At 36.4% G+C, this 16,066-nt stretch overlaps 1 protein-coding gene across 5 annotated transcripts in view; it reads left to right on the top strand.

Annotated features, from left to right (window-relative positions):
* The window catches only part of LOC131440292 (alpha-1,6-mannosyl-glycoprotein 2-beta-N-acetylglucosaminyltransferase), a 231,764-nt gene that overhangs the window by 171,281 nt on the left and 44,417 nt on the right, over positions 1-16,066 (top strand). The gene's annotated exons all lie outside the window — the stretch shown is intronic.

The raw sequence follows: 16,066 nt of genomic DNA, 5'->3' as shown, positions 1-16,066 counted from the left end.
CATTCAGTTCAAGGTGCTCAACCTGATGGTTATTTTGATGGACTGAATAGATACCGGATTTTTTTTGTGGTGCCAGAAGCTCCTATAAGCACAACTTTTATATATTGTCTACACACTTAGAAAAAATCATGTGAAATTTTTCATGGCGTCTAAGATCGATATATTAAAGCGTCAGTCGAGATTCATGCATTCTAATGTACTTTTTAAGTGTTTCAACATGTTCACCACAGATTCAGGTCATTGTTGTAAAATCCAGTCAGCTGGATCACGTAAATTTAGTTACTATTTTACTGTGTACCTGATGTCTTTGTCTTTGCAGCTATGCAATGCTTATGAAACGAGTCGATTCAACTGAAGTTGGCGTGAAAATTCCATACTAATGGCCATTCTAGGATTGTACAACGAACATTTGCTTAACAAATTGGTTGAAACGAAAATACTCGTGCTCCAGTGCTAATGTAAATGCTATTTCATTATTCGCCGCGCTTTGATGGGATCTCATAAAGAAACTAAACTGTGCCATCAAAGTTTGCCAAAAGCACATAATTGAAAAAATGCTAAGTCGCAATCTGTGTTTGTTGATAGTCGATGTGCTTTAAAATATCCTCGAAAAAAGATGAAAATTGGTCCATTCGTTCCAAATTGTCACGTAACTATAACAGTGTTGCCGTACTATTTTCCTTTGATATTACTTTTTCGAACCGAAGCGAAGAAATGAATAAAACGTAGCAAGCTAGAATATCGGCAGTAAAAATTTGAAAAACATATAGGGGTAACGGCTTCCTATTTCATCTGAGCTCCTAATTTCATCTCATTCCTTCAACTCGTAACTTTGAACATGAATCATATTTTTCAACGTATTTGCACCAAACTAAGACATGTTCTAAAATGTTTATTTACGTTTTTGTCACACTTTCGCATTTAAATAATGTTTTTAAATCCTTCAGTGAATATTTAATAATTGATTCGTCTCAAAACATGATCACTATTTCACATAATTACATTACTATTCAATGTTGGATGCCTTTGGATAATTCAAATCAACGAATCAAAACTTCCAAAATCACTCACTAAGCAAAAAAATTTTCATAAAAATTAGATGAAAACTTGCACTTAATTCACTTGACTGCGTCTTGTTTCCATCTCATTTCGTATCGCAAGGTTGCTAAATTTGCTCATCATGCTATGAAAAAAAAATTCTTCAAATTACAATCAACAAGTAGGGTAAGGGCTCCCTATTTCATCTCATTTGTAAGGACGTCGCCTTCAAACCCCGATTTAGCCAACCGTATCCACCAAGATTTTTCCACATTATTATTATTGGTAAAAAATTTACTCGTTGAGTTATCTAATTAATGGGGCAATGACTTACGGATATCTAAAGAACTATCTTTTAACATCATTTTATGAGTGAAAACAGATAGAACAGATATAGACTTTCTATGCAAAGTAATACATATTGTCTATGAAAATATCTGGCATCTCTGTGCACAGCCGATGAAACATACACACACTTCACAGCGTTTTTGTTGGTGTATAGCGGAATGAAACCAGTGCTACTAGATTTGCCACAATAGTTATTTCATTAGTATTTAACACGCTCTTTCTGGTAATATTCGAAGCTGAAACAGTTTTATTGAAATATTAATATCAATAATATAATTAAACTAATGTCACGGATACCAAAAACAAACTTTTTGATGATAATTTGAAGAAGATAAACAATTTTTGTTTTGTAACATTATGAGATAACTTGGCAACTTTGCGAAACCAAATGAGATGAAAACAAAGCGCAATCAAGTGAACGAAGTGAAAAACTTTCATCTCATATTTTTGAAGACTTTTATTGCTTGTCGGGTAATTTTTGAAGTTTTTAATCGTTAACTAAACAAGTGGCAAGTGAACATAACTAATTATGAAGTCATCCAGCATTCAATGGTAATGTAATTTTGCGAAGTAGTGACCATGTTTTGAGACGAATCGATTAGTAGATATTCAGAAACATGACGAACTGTAAATCTTGAGACGAAAATGTGTCCTAAATTGAAAAGTGAGTTTATTTTATATGATCACCGAAGAATTGAAAACCATTTCTTTCAATAGGAAAGCGTGACAATAGCTTTTCAAATCATTTTAAAACATATCACAGTTTGCTTCCGGTAGGTTGTAAAATATTATTCATGTTCAAAGTTATGAGGTGAAGGGATGAGATGGAAATAGGAGCTCAGATGAAATAGGGAGCCGTTGCTCTAAATTTTTAGTATTTAGGTTCTAAAAATATCGTGTGTTGTCTCACAGTTGGCATGAGACCCTTTCTAGACGAATTCTGTCATTTTGATCCTGAGAGTGTAATAGTGCAATATTTTGTTTTGATTGCTGTCACAATCGCTAATTCATAGGATGAATATAGGGCCAACGATAGGATGAATTAAAATCTATTGAGATAAGTTTATTTTAATATAAGTTTATTTTCCATGAAATATGAATCGATTCTCAATGTGGAGAAAGGCGAATTATGCAGAAATATGAAATAATCATAGTTATTTTAGTGGCTAAACCAGGTTTTTGAGGTAACGTCCTTGCAAATTAGATGAAATAGAGAGCCGTTACCCTAACATGTACTACCGAAGCCCGAGCTTGCTACGTTCTATTCATACGTCCCGTTGTATTCGATTTTATCACAATTCGTTGATCTGTCGAGTAAACCGCAAAATAACGAGGTGACTCTACGAATAAGAGAACTATTGGAACAATAACTATACTACAAAGTAAAAATATATAAAAACAATTAGAACGGAATTTCATTTTTTTTTTCTTTACGTTTCGTCTTCGGGTTGTCACTGCATAACAGTTTTTGTTAAACTGTTATGCCATCTAGCAATTCAATGCTAACCGCTAAGCAGCCTTATTTTAGATATGCTAAATATTCTAAAACATTTTGTTTTCTTCGTTTGTCTACTAATAATAAAAAACGATATCTTTTCAAGAACGGCAATACTGCAGCGTTTATTCCTCGATTCATGTTAGATTCACTTAGACACATTTTTTGGTTTACTAACTACCTAGAAAACAATGTAGGATTTTCACGACGTCAATTTATTACGAAAATCATGCATCTTTAATCGAGTGGAACTTTAATGAAAATCTGTCGAGTAGTCATTGAGTAATCCACCGAAGTAGTAATAGTGATCTCATGAATGCTGCTGCGTCGTCATTTTTTTAAATATTTCCCTTAATAACTACTGACGTCAGTAAATAATTCGGGATTTTTTCAAGAGATGTCTCTGCAAACATTGATTAGTTCATCGTCATTTCTCCACAGTAACATCACTTTTCCAAAAAACATTAGGTCCATCTTCCTCTCTCTACACCATCCCACTTCACCATTTAGTCGTTTAGAATCATCTTTTGAACATTTCTGTTGTTTCTCCGTTGGTAGCACAAAATATTCTTTACCAGGAAGATGCAAATTACGACCATTCCGGCGATAATGCATGCTTCCCCAGACGATATTTTCCTATGCGTGTTCGTAACTCGTACGACCATGAACCGGAACGGATTGTTTTCAGCTCTGACAGAGTGCTATATTGCAATATCAACAAGAAGACATTGGCCAACAAACGTCTTGTGTTGCATTGCGACATCGATGTCCCTTGCGACATCGATCTCGACCTGTTGGATCGACTTGCAATTGTTGACTAGCGGTATTTGATAAAACAAACCTTCAAATAACAATTGCTAAACTTAACAGACTTGGCTTTGGTGGCAATTTACTGGATTGGATGCATTCATATCTTACCGGTTTTGAGATATCGGTAAAAAAAGAAAACTGTACGACAACACCGTTTGCAGTTAGTTCTGGAGTACCTCAAGGAAGTCATTTAGGATCGTATATATTTTTACTCTATCTCAATGATCTGCACTTCTTACTGAAATGTTTCAAACTACCATTTGCGGATGACTTTAAACTCTACAATTTGATTAACGAACTAGAAGATGCATGCTTTTTGCAAGTTCAATTGGATACATTCGCGGAATGGTGTCACTCCAACAGATGGTATTAAAAGCCTCTAAATGTTCCGTCATATCATTTTCCCGCAGGCACTCAGTAATTAGATATGACTACAATCTATCGCAAAATGTTCGTTAATCGTTCGTGAAGGACTTAGGAGTTAATCTTGATGATAAACTTGATTTTAAGAATCATATTGACTAAGTGATTTCGAAGACATCGAAACTCATAGGTTTCATATTTCGGATTTCCAAAAATTTCGTTAAAATACACTGCTTGAAAACTCTTTGTTGTGCACTAGTCCGATCGTCGCTTGAATATGAAGCTGTCATTTGGTCACTCAATTATCAAACTGATATTGATCGTATTGAAGCTGTTCAACGCAAATTCATCAGGTTCGCTCTCCGAAATCTACCATCAAACCTTCCAAGTGATAAAGATCGATGCCGACTTATCGAACTGAATCCGCTGTGTATTCGTAGAAACGTTCACAAGACTATTTCATCGCTGATTTAATACAATCACATATTGATTGCCTTGATCTCCTGCGATTAGTCAATTTCGACATCCATCGTCGCAGTCTTCGTTCTCATCCATTTTTACGAATCCTTCGTGCTGGAACTAACTATGGATATGGTGAACCGTTTCTCAGTATGTATCGTTTATTTAACTGTTGCTCGATGATCTTTGATTTTCATCTTTATCTTGAAATGTGATAAATCGATTGTTCAATGATTCCTTAACTATTCAATTAATAATTGTTCACCATCTTCATCGAAAACTAATCAGATTCGCTCGCCGAAACTAACCCGTTCGTCCATCCTCTGATTTTCTCCGTCTTCCACCATCTTTTTGATCACTACATGCCGGTTCTAACTCCGTCGTTCGCCCACGCTTACTCACTACTTCCTCAACTAACCTTCTTCTTCCATCTTCCTATCCATTTTTCTCTACTATCTCGCTTTTCAAGGAAACTGCTCTGTAATGCTTGGTGTCATCAACTAGTTTTAGGGTTATAGGGTTAGTGGTTAGTGGGGTCAGCTTTAACTGTTAGTTTCGATTGTTAGTTTTAAACTCAAATGTATCTGTTGGATCACTGTAATCTGTTAATATAAAAGGTGAGGAGGTTTTATGCCTGCTGAAGAGAGATTGCTATATTTTATCTCTATCGGGCTTTTTCCTGCTCCCCAAATAAATAAATAAAATAACAGCACCTCCGTTTTATGGTGGAAAATCTGTAGCTTGCCTCAGTGCACTCTGGTCTGTGTAGAAGTGTGACGACCCATGCATACCCAACAATATTCGACAGTGAGCTCAAAACTGTTTCGAATTGTGGATCTTGTTAGTTATGGGCCAAACTTTCGCGCTAACAGTCTTCGGTTTTTGGTTCCGAAAGTACCGGAAATAGTTGTAAAAACTCAAAAAAGTATCTTACATCGATTGTTCATATGAACGATTATGAAAAATTCACCATTACACAACTAGGTGGATTACGACAGTATTATCATAATGTGTTTATAATCATAGAGTGTATAAATACTGTTACTATACCTGTTCAAACCAAATACGTATGATACGATTGGTTGTTAAACGAAAAAAAAGTTATGTTCAAAATTATGACACAAAACGTTAAACCTCTTGATTTGGAATCTATCATTTTGGTACCTACACTCTAAAAAATTTTGAACTTTACAGGCGACCTAATTCCTCATACGATGTAATTCATAAAGACCTAATTTTTCGAAAGACGGAAAATTTTATTTGTAATGACTTAATGTTAGAATAGCTTGAATTTTACTGGTTTCGACTGTAACTTGCATTCTGCTAGCAGGTGCGACTGTATGAATTTAAATGTACCTTTTACCAGCCAAGCAGATGTATGCTTCTGTGGCTCAGTCGATTAACAGACGTACTTGCGATCCAATGATTCTCGGTTCAAGTCGCGGCGCTTGCTATCAGTATTCTTTTTTTTTCAACGAATTTCATGCATGGAGTTTTAGACACAATATTAAATATTCTTCGACGTAAGTTTGCGTGAACTGCGACGCTCCATTTATGTGCATGTAATAAGATGTAAAATCACAGGGTTTTTTTAAGTGTGTACGCACTGTGATTTTAATACTTATTAGTAAAATACAATTTTTTTAGGTGTATGATTTTGGAATCTATCACCCGTGATAACCCAGTCCCAGAGCGGATGGAATCATTATAACCATTACGTGCGTGAGCTCAACAATGCAATATTTAAAACTAACAATCGATGTAGGTTAATTTTGTAATGTGATTACACGTTACACCGGAAACTCACTGCACCACAAAGACCTACAACTTCCAAAAAAGCATTACTGTCCTGTACAAATCGAACGCGGAGATTTTTGAAACAGAAGATCTTTCTCACCATCGGAATGTTACAACCTGCTTTGTACATAAATTTATGCAACAGACATTTGTAACAGATCAAGATTTTAGATTTTCATAGCAATCTAATTCCATACGTACCCGATTGATAAAATAGAGTTTGCTAATCACATAAGCATAATTTGTCACAGAAACTGCTATCTACCATTTCTGATCGTGTAAACATTACAGTTTCTTTCTGCTCAAGTGGTCGAATGTTCATATAGCGTTGTTAATTTAGTATAATGCCTTCGTAGCATAAAATGCACAGCCAACGAAAGCAAGGCACTGAATTCGAACGTTTCTACTGGCAATGGCGCGCGTAGTGCTCGAGATCATGAAAACATTCTCGATTCAAGTATGTTCAGCCAGACAATATCACTGGCAGTCAAGCACAGAGTGCCCGATATCAATTTTTGATAACAATCTCGAAGATTAGTGAGGTAAGATCTGACAAGTCGAGTGTTTTTTTTCTATATAAGTGTTTGGGGTGTTAATAATAGAGCCAGTAAACAGTTGCAATCTGTAACAAATTGTTTTTTGCTTGCTGTGACAAGTGCTTTTACCCCATATCCCTCTATACATAGCACCGGCTGGGGTATGATGCTCCAGTTTCTATCTAGCTGCACGCATGCTACTAAAGTCAAACTTCACGGCTTACTGAACCAAAGGAAAGAAGTCCTTCGTCAGCCAGATCCCCCTATTATCAGATTCCATTATGTTTATGAAGTTTGCCTATCGCGTCAACAGCATTTGACAGGTTGATGATGAAGCTGTTGACTCTGAGATTGAGATGGGTGAAATTGATAATCTCATAGGAAAATGGTGTGCTTTCGTTCCGAATTGTATATTGCGACACGACAGAATTGGTTTCTCCATAGTAAGAAGAAAATTGTAATATATTTCTTAAAACGGAAAATTAATTAAGTCTCGCACCGAAGGATTATTTGATATCTATCGGGTAGAATTCTACAACACACTTTGCATTGATAAAGTCTTCACAAACGAGACCCTTACAACTGTTACCTGGTTGAAATCAATTTACTTTGGATGGTTAGCTATAACAATTTACAGGAAGTAAAGTAGAAGTAAATTTATAATTTATTGTGAAAGTTTCTTGTATCAAGCATTTTTCTTACGGCACCACAACTTTTTTTTATCTTCAGAAAGTTTTATGAATTCCGATCGTATAAACTTTGACTTTTGAGCCCAAGCAATAATTGAACCAATTTTCGATTATGGTACTCCCGGATCCCGGGTTGGCGGTTCAGTCCATAGGGCACTGGTCTTACAAACCAGTTGTCGTATGTTCGAGCCCCGTTCTTTACTTTTTCTTTACTCATAGGATCATAATACCTTTCATTTCAATATGAGTCCGGTTAAACCGTTTCTGAGAATTTGGAGTGATTCCGGTTTAGAGTACAACCTAGTCTCTTTTTAGGTGTTTCTATACGGGTTTTTATATGACTTTTTATGCGAATTTTCAATGTGGTTTTTTCTAATACAAATTTTTGTGGTTTTATTGTATCGTCTCAGAAATGCATGAAATTTCCAGATCTCGAAAAATCTCGTTATATCGTTGTATCGAAATAATAATTGAAGTCAAAAGGGCCTAAAAGCAATTGACAGATTCTCTTTGTTTACTTCCTCTTTCGACTATATCTAAGTTATTATAGACAAGGTTCGCTACACACTTAAGTTGGATTACCGATCTCAGCTGTTTCAACCTCGATAGCTGAGTTTTTCAGTAAAAATTTCATTTTATCACAGCGGTACCTTAAGGTACTGCTGTCAACAAATGTTTATTTGTGTTTATCTATCTGTAGAATGAGAATGTTCGGTAGTTCGGCTGTTCTAAGCTCGTCAAAAGATGAAAAAAACACCGAAGGAGTTTAATGTGTACATATCTGGTACAGTTCGAAAAATGGAAATATCGTCTTTCATTCTACATGAATAATTTGTAAGTAAACGTGAAAATTAAGGAGTTATTAACAGAAAAGAAAGTAAACAAAGAGAAACTATAATTGGTTTATGTGACCTTCTGAAATGTTCACTCAATTTTTCAGTATCATGTATAGAAACACGTTCTTGAAGTTGATTTTTTTTATTTATCAGTCTGCAATTCCGAAAACGGAAGTCACTTCCGGATAAAATTCGATAAGTTTCCATGAGGTTGTGTGACCTTTCTTTTGAATCCAAGTTTGTGAAAATTGTTCAAGTGTTTTCATTTTTCTTGCTCACTCGTTACTATGGAACCGAAAGTCGGATCCGGGTGAAATTCAATACATTCGTTTTAATCTAACTACCAAAACATCAATTAGACGATCGTTAAGAAAATCAAGTGCATTTTTTTCTATTATTTTTCGAACATTTCATCCCGTTACTCCCGAACCAGAAGTTCGTTCCGGATCAAATTTAATAGCAATGGGTCGACGAGACGCGTTCATTTAAATCTGAGATTTGAAAATCGATCCAGCCATCTCCGAGAAAATCTAGTGTACCTATACTTTGGAACTTAAAGACTTCGAAAAAATCCTGTGATTATACATCTTATTAGATGCACATAAATGGAGCGTCGCAGTTTACGCAAATTTACGTGGATGAGCAATCAATATTGTGTCTTAAATTACATGACATGAAATTCACTGAAATAAAAATAAATTAGTTCTGTTAGCGACCGCCTCGACTTGAACCGAGAATCACTGGATCACAAAGTACGTCTGTTAATCGACTGAGCCACAGAAGTACACAGTCGAAACCAGTAAAATTCATGCTAATCTAACGTTAAGTCATCACAAAAGAAATTTTCCTTCATTTGACAAATTAAAGTCATCACAAATGAAATTTTCGGTTATACGACAAATTAGGTCTATATGGAGGGATTAAGTCTCCTGTAAAATTCAAATTTGTTTGGTGTGTACACACACAATACACGCATTTTCTCATCTGAATAGACATTTTCCTATCTCGACAAACTAATTCGAATGAATTCCCTCCGGTCCTCAGTTAAAAAGTCGGTTTTCATGGTGGTTGAATGGCAAAGCTTCTATAAAAAATAATTATAATCAGCATAAAAAAACTCCAGTGTGAATGAAACAATATTTATTCGACAGTCTGATATTTTTAATAAATGTAATGTTCTGGTATAAAACACTGAACCGGAATTTTAGAACTGCATTCTGGACTGTGCCTGAATTTAGTTTCAAAATTCAGCTTCAGAATTCTGTCCAAGAAATCAGTTTATTAATTCAGTTCCAGAGTTATCTGGTCTAAAATCCAGAATCCAGATCCAGATTCAGTTTCAGTTTCATCAAGTCCCAGTTGCAGTTGAATGATGGAACTTGGATTCTGGAACTGAAACAGAATTCTAGACCTAGAACCAAGGATGGCTTTTATCGTATCAAGGAACGCTCACTGGCAACTCTTCGATTGAATCAGTGCCATCAAAGAGAGACGGATATCATCACAACAACAAAAACCCGGCATGGCTCATTTAACTAACATAGAATCGACACCAGTGCGAGAGCGAATTTCTCTCGATGACATTTCTGAGAATCAAAGGTTAGCACGCTGCTGTGGGTATCCTCTCTGAAGCAACAAACGGTCGCTTATTCTCGGATCGCGATTCTATACAGGCAGTTGACAATTGCGATAGAATCATTTTACTATTGCCGCTTATTCTAACTATTTGCATATAACCTTTATAAATTGTGTCTATGAAAATGTCTGTGAATGCTCCATACAAGGGTTTTTAAATATTGCAACCTAGTATGAGAATCATCAAGTCGAATCATCGATTCGATTTTCTGCGATAATTGTCAACTTGCGATTCTCTCTTGGTAAATTCCACACAGCGGCGATCATTATCAGACTGAAATATTTTTTAAGGACCATGAAATACTCAGAGTATGAAGTGGAGCGAAGAAATGTAGAAATATTCTCTCGAGGTTCATGCATTGAGAGACTCGAATTCTTGTAGCATCTTCTACAGAATTGAAAATGTTATATACAATATAGATAGCAATATAGCAGCATCTGTCAAATTTCCGGCAATCACCAACACTGCCTAGAACTAAACACTGGTCATGGTTCTGATAATGAATTCGAGAACTGATCTTAATATCTAGATTCTGGACTAAATCTGAAATTTAGTTTCAGACATCCGGCCTTCAACTCAGGTTCAGAATACAGTATTAGCTTTCAGATTCAGAAATCAGATATCTGGTTTTTGAAACTGAATTTTCAAACTGAACTAAGTATTTTAGAAAATTTCAATTGTAGGCATTTCATATTACTGAAAATTTCTAGATGGCTGTTGGTACCAGTTGATAAACCTTTCATTTGAATCTAAGTTTATGAAAATCGGTTCAGCCATCTCTGAGGAAAGTTAGTATACTTATTTTCACAATTTTTTGCACATTTTACCTCATAATTCCGAAACCGGAAGTCGGATCCAAATAATATTCAGGGATTTTGTATGGGACCACAAGACCTTTCATTTGAATCTAAGTTTGTGAAAATCGGTTCAGCCATCTCCAAAAAAGTTGGACAAAAAAGCGTTACATACACACACACAGACATTTTGCGTACTCGACGAGCTGAGTCGAATGGTATATGACACTCGGCCCTCCGGGCCTCGGTTCAAAAGTCGGTTTTCACAGTGATTGCATAACCTTTCTATATGAGAAAGGTAACAAGTACTACTGAATCCCATCGAATTCTTGTTGAAACTGACAGGAAACTGCCGGTCGCGACGATTTTAAGTTGGGGATTTCAGTGTGAAACACAACCAATGCACTGATCAACCCAAAAAAACTGAAAATGTTGATTTGTAGGGATCGTTGAACGAAGATAATTCCGGTAACGTTAGTTGCTAAGCCAATTCTGGTTGTCTACTCTTCAAGGGAATGATATAAAAATAGGGTAAATGGGGGAAACCCTCATGAGCTGAATGAGCGAAAAACGATAAGTTACATTTTGCTTTCTCGACAAAAGATGAGAAATGAATTTATTTTGAGAATCTCAAGCACAGCGAATCATGAGTCGACCCTGATCAACCATCGACATAATCTGCAAAACCAAATCGAGCTTCTCAAACCAGGCAATATTGTGAATATTAATCGCCACTGATAGCAAATGATGAAATGAATCACGCATTGCTCGGAAAATGACCAGATTGCTCCAATATATGAGATAGTCAAATTGCAACACGACCAAGTCCCCGCACACACAGCGAACGCAGTCTAGAACATCGTTTCTGGTCCTCCCGTCATGCTTCCCAGGCTTGACCCCTTCCGTTTATCATTTGCTTTCATCGATGTCTCACGCACTTGCTAAGATAGGACTTCACTAGTTATTAAGATGTGGGAGAATGACTTCACTGTATCTCTTCAAACGATTTACAGTTTTTTCGACGTAGTATTCTTGAGTTGGAGAAAAGATTGAAAGCTTTAGAAGAAAGTATCTTTATTTGAATAAAGTATCTTGAATCTATTACTTACAATGAACATTTATTTGAGAGAACGAATAAAGAAAAACACGTGTAGCCTATTTGCTCTGTTAATGAAGAATGAATATTTATTACAGATTCAAGACTTTCATGACAAGGTGGAAAAACATTGTTGTTAATACACACTGAATACAAAATGATCAGTTTATTGTCAACACATCTCCTTAAGCTGATCACTCTCGTATTCCTAAATTGATACAATGCTTCTTAAAGGTAATTGGTGGAAGGCTCTTTGTGAGCATGTCGGCTAGCAGATCTGTTGTAGCAATGTATTTCACGACTATTTTGTTATTATCAATGCACTCTTTAATAAATTTCAATTTCACATCTGTATGTTTCATCTTCTTCGAAGGAACATCCGGCTAAACTAAAACGATAACCAATTGGTTATCCTCACAGATTTCAACTGTGTATTGATCGCGTATATCGAGTTCATCAAATAACTTGCATATCCAAACAGCTTCACAGATACAGTCCGCAAGAGCCGAGCACTCAGCTTCAGTTGACGACAAAGCAATCGTCCCCTGCTTTCTGGTAGTCCAAGAGGTTGTAGCGTTGTAAATCCGAAATAGGTACCCGGATACGGAACGACGATCATTGACGTCTGTTGCGCAATTTGCATCGACGAATCCCATAATCTGCTTATCAACTATTTCCATGGGAGTGGAAGCAGGTTTGCACGTTACCATACCAAACCGCTTTAATATAGCTTCAACGTATCCTTGCTGACTAAGCTGCCTTATAACGTTCTATTCGCAAACCAATGAAAATCTGTGCTTCTCCAAGATCTTTTGAATTCCTGCTGCAATATTCTTTTAACAACTTCAATTTCACGAACATTTTTTGCGATAATAAGCACGTCGTCAACATATAACAGCAAATATACAGGCCCGCATTTTTCATTTCTTACGTACAAACATGTGTCTTTTTCACAACGACGAAAACCAATCCTTGCAGTGAAGACGTTGAATCGATCGTTCCATGATTTAGACGCTTGATTTAGTCCATAAAGGGATTGGTTAAGTTTGCATATCCTATCCCCCTCTTCAAACCCTATAGGTTGACGCATGTATATATCTTCGGACAGATTGCCGTTAATGAAAGCTGCCGTAACATCCATTTGATGAACAGCATAATTGTGTTGGTTGGCGAAAGCTAACATCATCCTGACAGTCGTCATCTTTACAACAGGAGAATAATAGTCGAAACCGTATCGCTGAGTGAAACCTCTGGCAACTAATCGTGCCTTCCGCTTCTGAATAGTTCCGTCGGAATTAAGCTTCAGCCGAAATACCCACTTATTATCCAAGATCTTCTTACCTTCAGTAAGGTCAACCAACTGCCACGTGTTATTTTCTGCTAGTGATCGGAGTTCTTCCTCAATGGCTATCTTCCATTCTGGCCAATCTTCTAACCTTTTCAGCTCATCAATATTATCCGGAACTTCCTCAACGAAGCTCTCTGTGTTTAGAGCATACGCCACGCATAAATAATCACTAAGTCTAACAGGAGGTTTTCGAACGCGCTGACTGCGTGAAACAACTTGTGAACTTGTCATTGCATCGTCATCTTTGCATTCCGTATGTGGATTATACTGCTGCGACTCCTGTACTAATTGACGACAGTCTGCGTTCTGTTGCTCTGGATTAAAAACACCATCAACACGAGCATCAACTTGTTTCGTGTTTCTTTTGGAACGAAACTAACTGTGCGCCTTTCGCCAAACGATTTGTTCGAAATATTGCCCGTGGAAATAATCGTCAACTAAGTTGAAAGTTGGAGAAATGGTAACCTTCGGTTCTTTTCAGGATCCAAAGCATTTTACAAGCAACTTATAAGATTTTACTCGGAACGGATGATTTATTAATAGAACAATATACCAAAATAAATGTACATTTTTAAAGTGATCTTCTCCTTGTCGACAGCAGTCCTACGTCAATCTCGTGGTTATGTCTCTAACATTACCTACTACAAATCGGACTGATTTTGGAAAAAATCACTAGCACAACACATTGTTTTGGAAAATGTCATTTTTCGACTTGAACCATTTGGAAAAATGGTAAAACAAAGTTTGACCCTTTTTAAAAGACAGTCATCAAAATCTAAGAGGAATCTGGAAACATTTGTTCGAGTAGGCGCGAAATTCATCGAACAAGAAATTTTTCAAATATTTTCCAAATGAATGAAAGCTTTTTGTGGTAGATCATGAGAAAACGATTGTTTAACCTTCCTGTCTTTATACCGAAAATAGTAATAAAAAAATCAAAAACGAAACTCACTAAATTTTCTGAGAGACGGCTAAACCTAAACACAAATGAAAATTCTTATGGCCTAATAAGTTGCTATCGAATTTTTTTCCGATCCGTCTTCCGGTTGCGGAACTAGAGAATGAAATGTGTTGAAAATTCAAACCGATACTTGGAGTGACGATGCAAGAAAACGGAAAAATTGTTCTTAATTTAGCTTCTGGCTGCATAGAAATTGAAAAGCTAATGTTAGTTTTTTTTCCAAATGAAGGTTCTAATCTATGGTTATTTTTTTCTTCAAAGTATCTTCTTGTTTTATTTATGAAAAAATAAGTTTCTGAAAATATACACATGCGACTTCACTTTCATGATTATGTATTAGAACATCTTTGATTTGACAGGTGACTTACCACTTTATTTTCCATAACCTTCACAGTAATTAGTATTTATGAAACGTAGTTATAAAAAATATAAATTAGTTAAAACTATTAAACTATTCACGACTGTTCAAAATTTTAATGATAAATGACATGTTCAACTACAATCCGAATTCCAAACTTCTCCAAAACAATACATTTATCGTTATCGTCATCATAAATCAACATTGTTTGTCTGCTTCTTCCTATTTTGCATGCAGTGGTGTGTATGGGACTGTGAATTCAATCTGAATTCCTGTGATCTCACAAGAATCTCTAAAACTCTTACTGATATTCTCCGCCATTATCACAGCGAAAACGCGATATATGGCTATCAAAATGATTCTCTGCCATTGCAACGTAAGTTTTGAACATATCCAGTACTTCGTATTTAGTACTCAGAAAATACACCACCGAAAAATGTGTATAATATCGCTTACCGTTCCAAGCAGTTGGTGTCAAAGCTCCGCAGACGTCACTATGGATGAGTTCAAGTGGCGGTGAACTTCTTGGTAGTGGCATTCCAATGAAAGGTGCTCGAGTCTGTTTCCCTTTCATACATGGTTCACAGACCTGATCACCACGCAATGCTTTCAAATCCTGATCAAGCCCTTTTACCATATTCTTACTCAGTATCTTCTTTAATCCGGTACGCCACATGTGACAAAACCTTCGGTGCCAACTACCACTCATGTTCGTTTCAACCACAAACATCTCCGAATAAGAAACTTTTTGAATCTCCACATCAAATTCGTACAACCGATCATGTCGACTACCGGTACAGACGACAAGGCCATTGCGTTTGATGAACGCTTTATCATTGTTGAAAATCACCTGCATGTTCAACTGACTTATACGTCGAATGGAAAACAGGTTGTAACTCAACTCTGGAACATAAAGCACTTTTTCCACTGTGCATTTCAGCTTTCGTTCACCGATATTCGCAAGCATATTAACTTTTCCGAAAAAACGGCACTGCACTGTCTGGCTGGATGCAACTCTAATGGTCACTGGGTCTTCAAGCTTCTGAACATCACGTAACCAATCTTTCGCACAGACCATATGGTCAGATGCTCCGGAATCCAGAATCCATCTACGTTTTGCATTGTCTATATCGCATTCGCAAAGATAATCACTAACAAATGTCAATTCTGTTTCACTGCAGTGAGCATTTTGTTTCTTCTTCTTTAGATTTTTCATTGAATCTTTTCTCGATTCCTCATCTTTGCGCGACGGACATTCGAATCGTTTGTGTCCGATCTTTCCACAAGAAAAACATTTCATATTTTTATTGGTTTTACCAACCTTTCCTGCGAAAGCTGTCGATTCTACACAATGTTCAATCCCGTGAGTGTTTTCACGTTTTACACTTTCATTCAGCAACCGTGCCCGAACGAAGTCTAGTGTGCACTGCTCCGCGGAGAGAGTTTCCAACACTGTCACTAGCTGACTGTATAAGAAGGGCATCGTTTGAAGTAAGTACAAT

Source organism: Malaya genurostris, chromosome 1 (genome assembly GCF_030247185.1).
Source record: "Malaya genurostris strain Urasoe2022 chromosome 1, Malgen_1.1, whole genome shotgun sequence".
Taxonomy (NCBI): Eukaryota; Metazoa; Arthropoda; class Insecta; order Diptera; family Culicidae; genus Malaya; species Malaya genurostris.
This window is presented reverse-complemented; position numbering and strand designations above follow the sequence as displayed.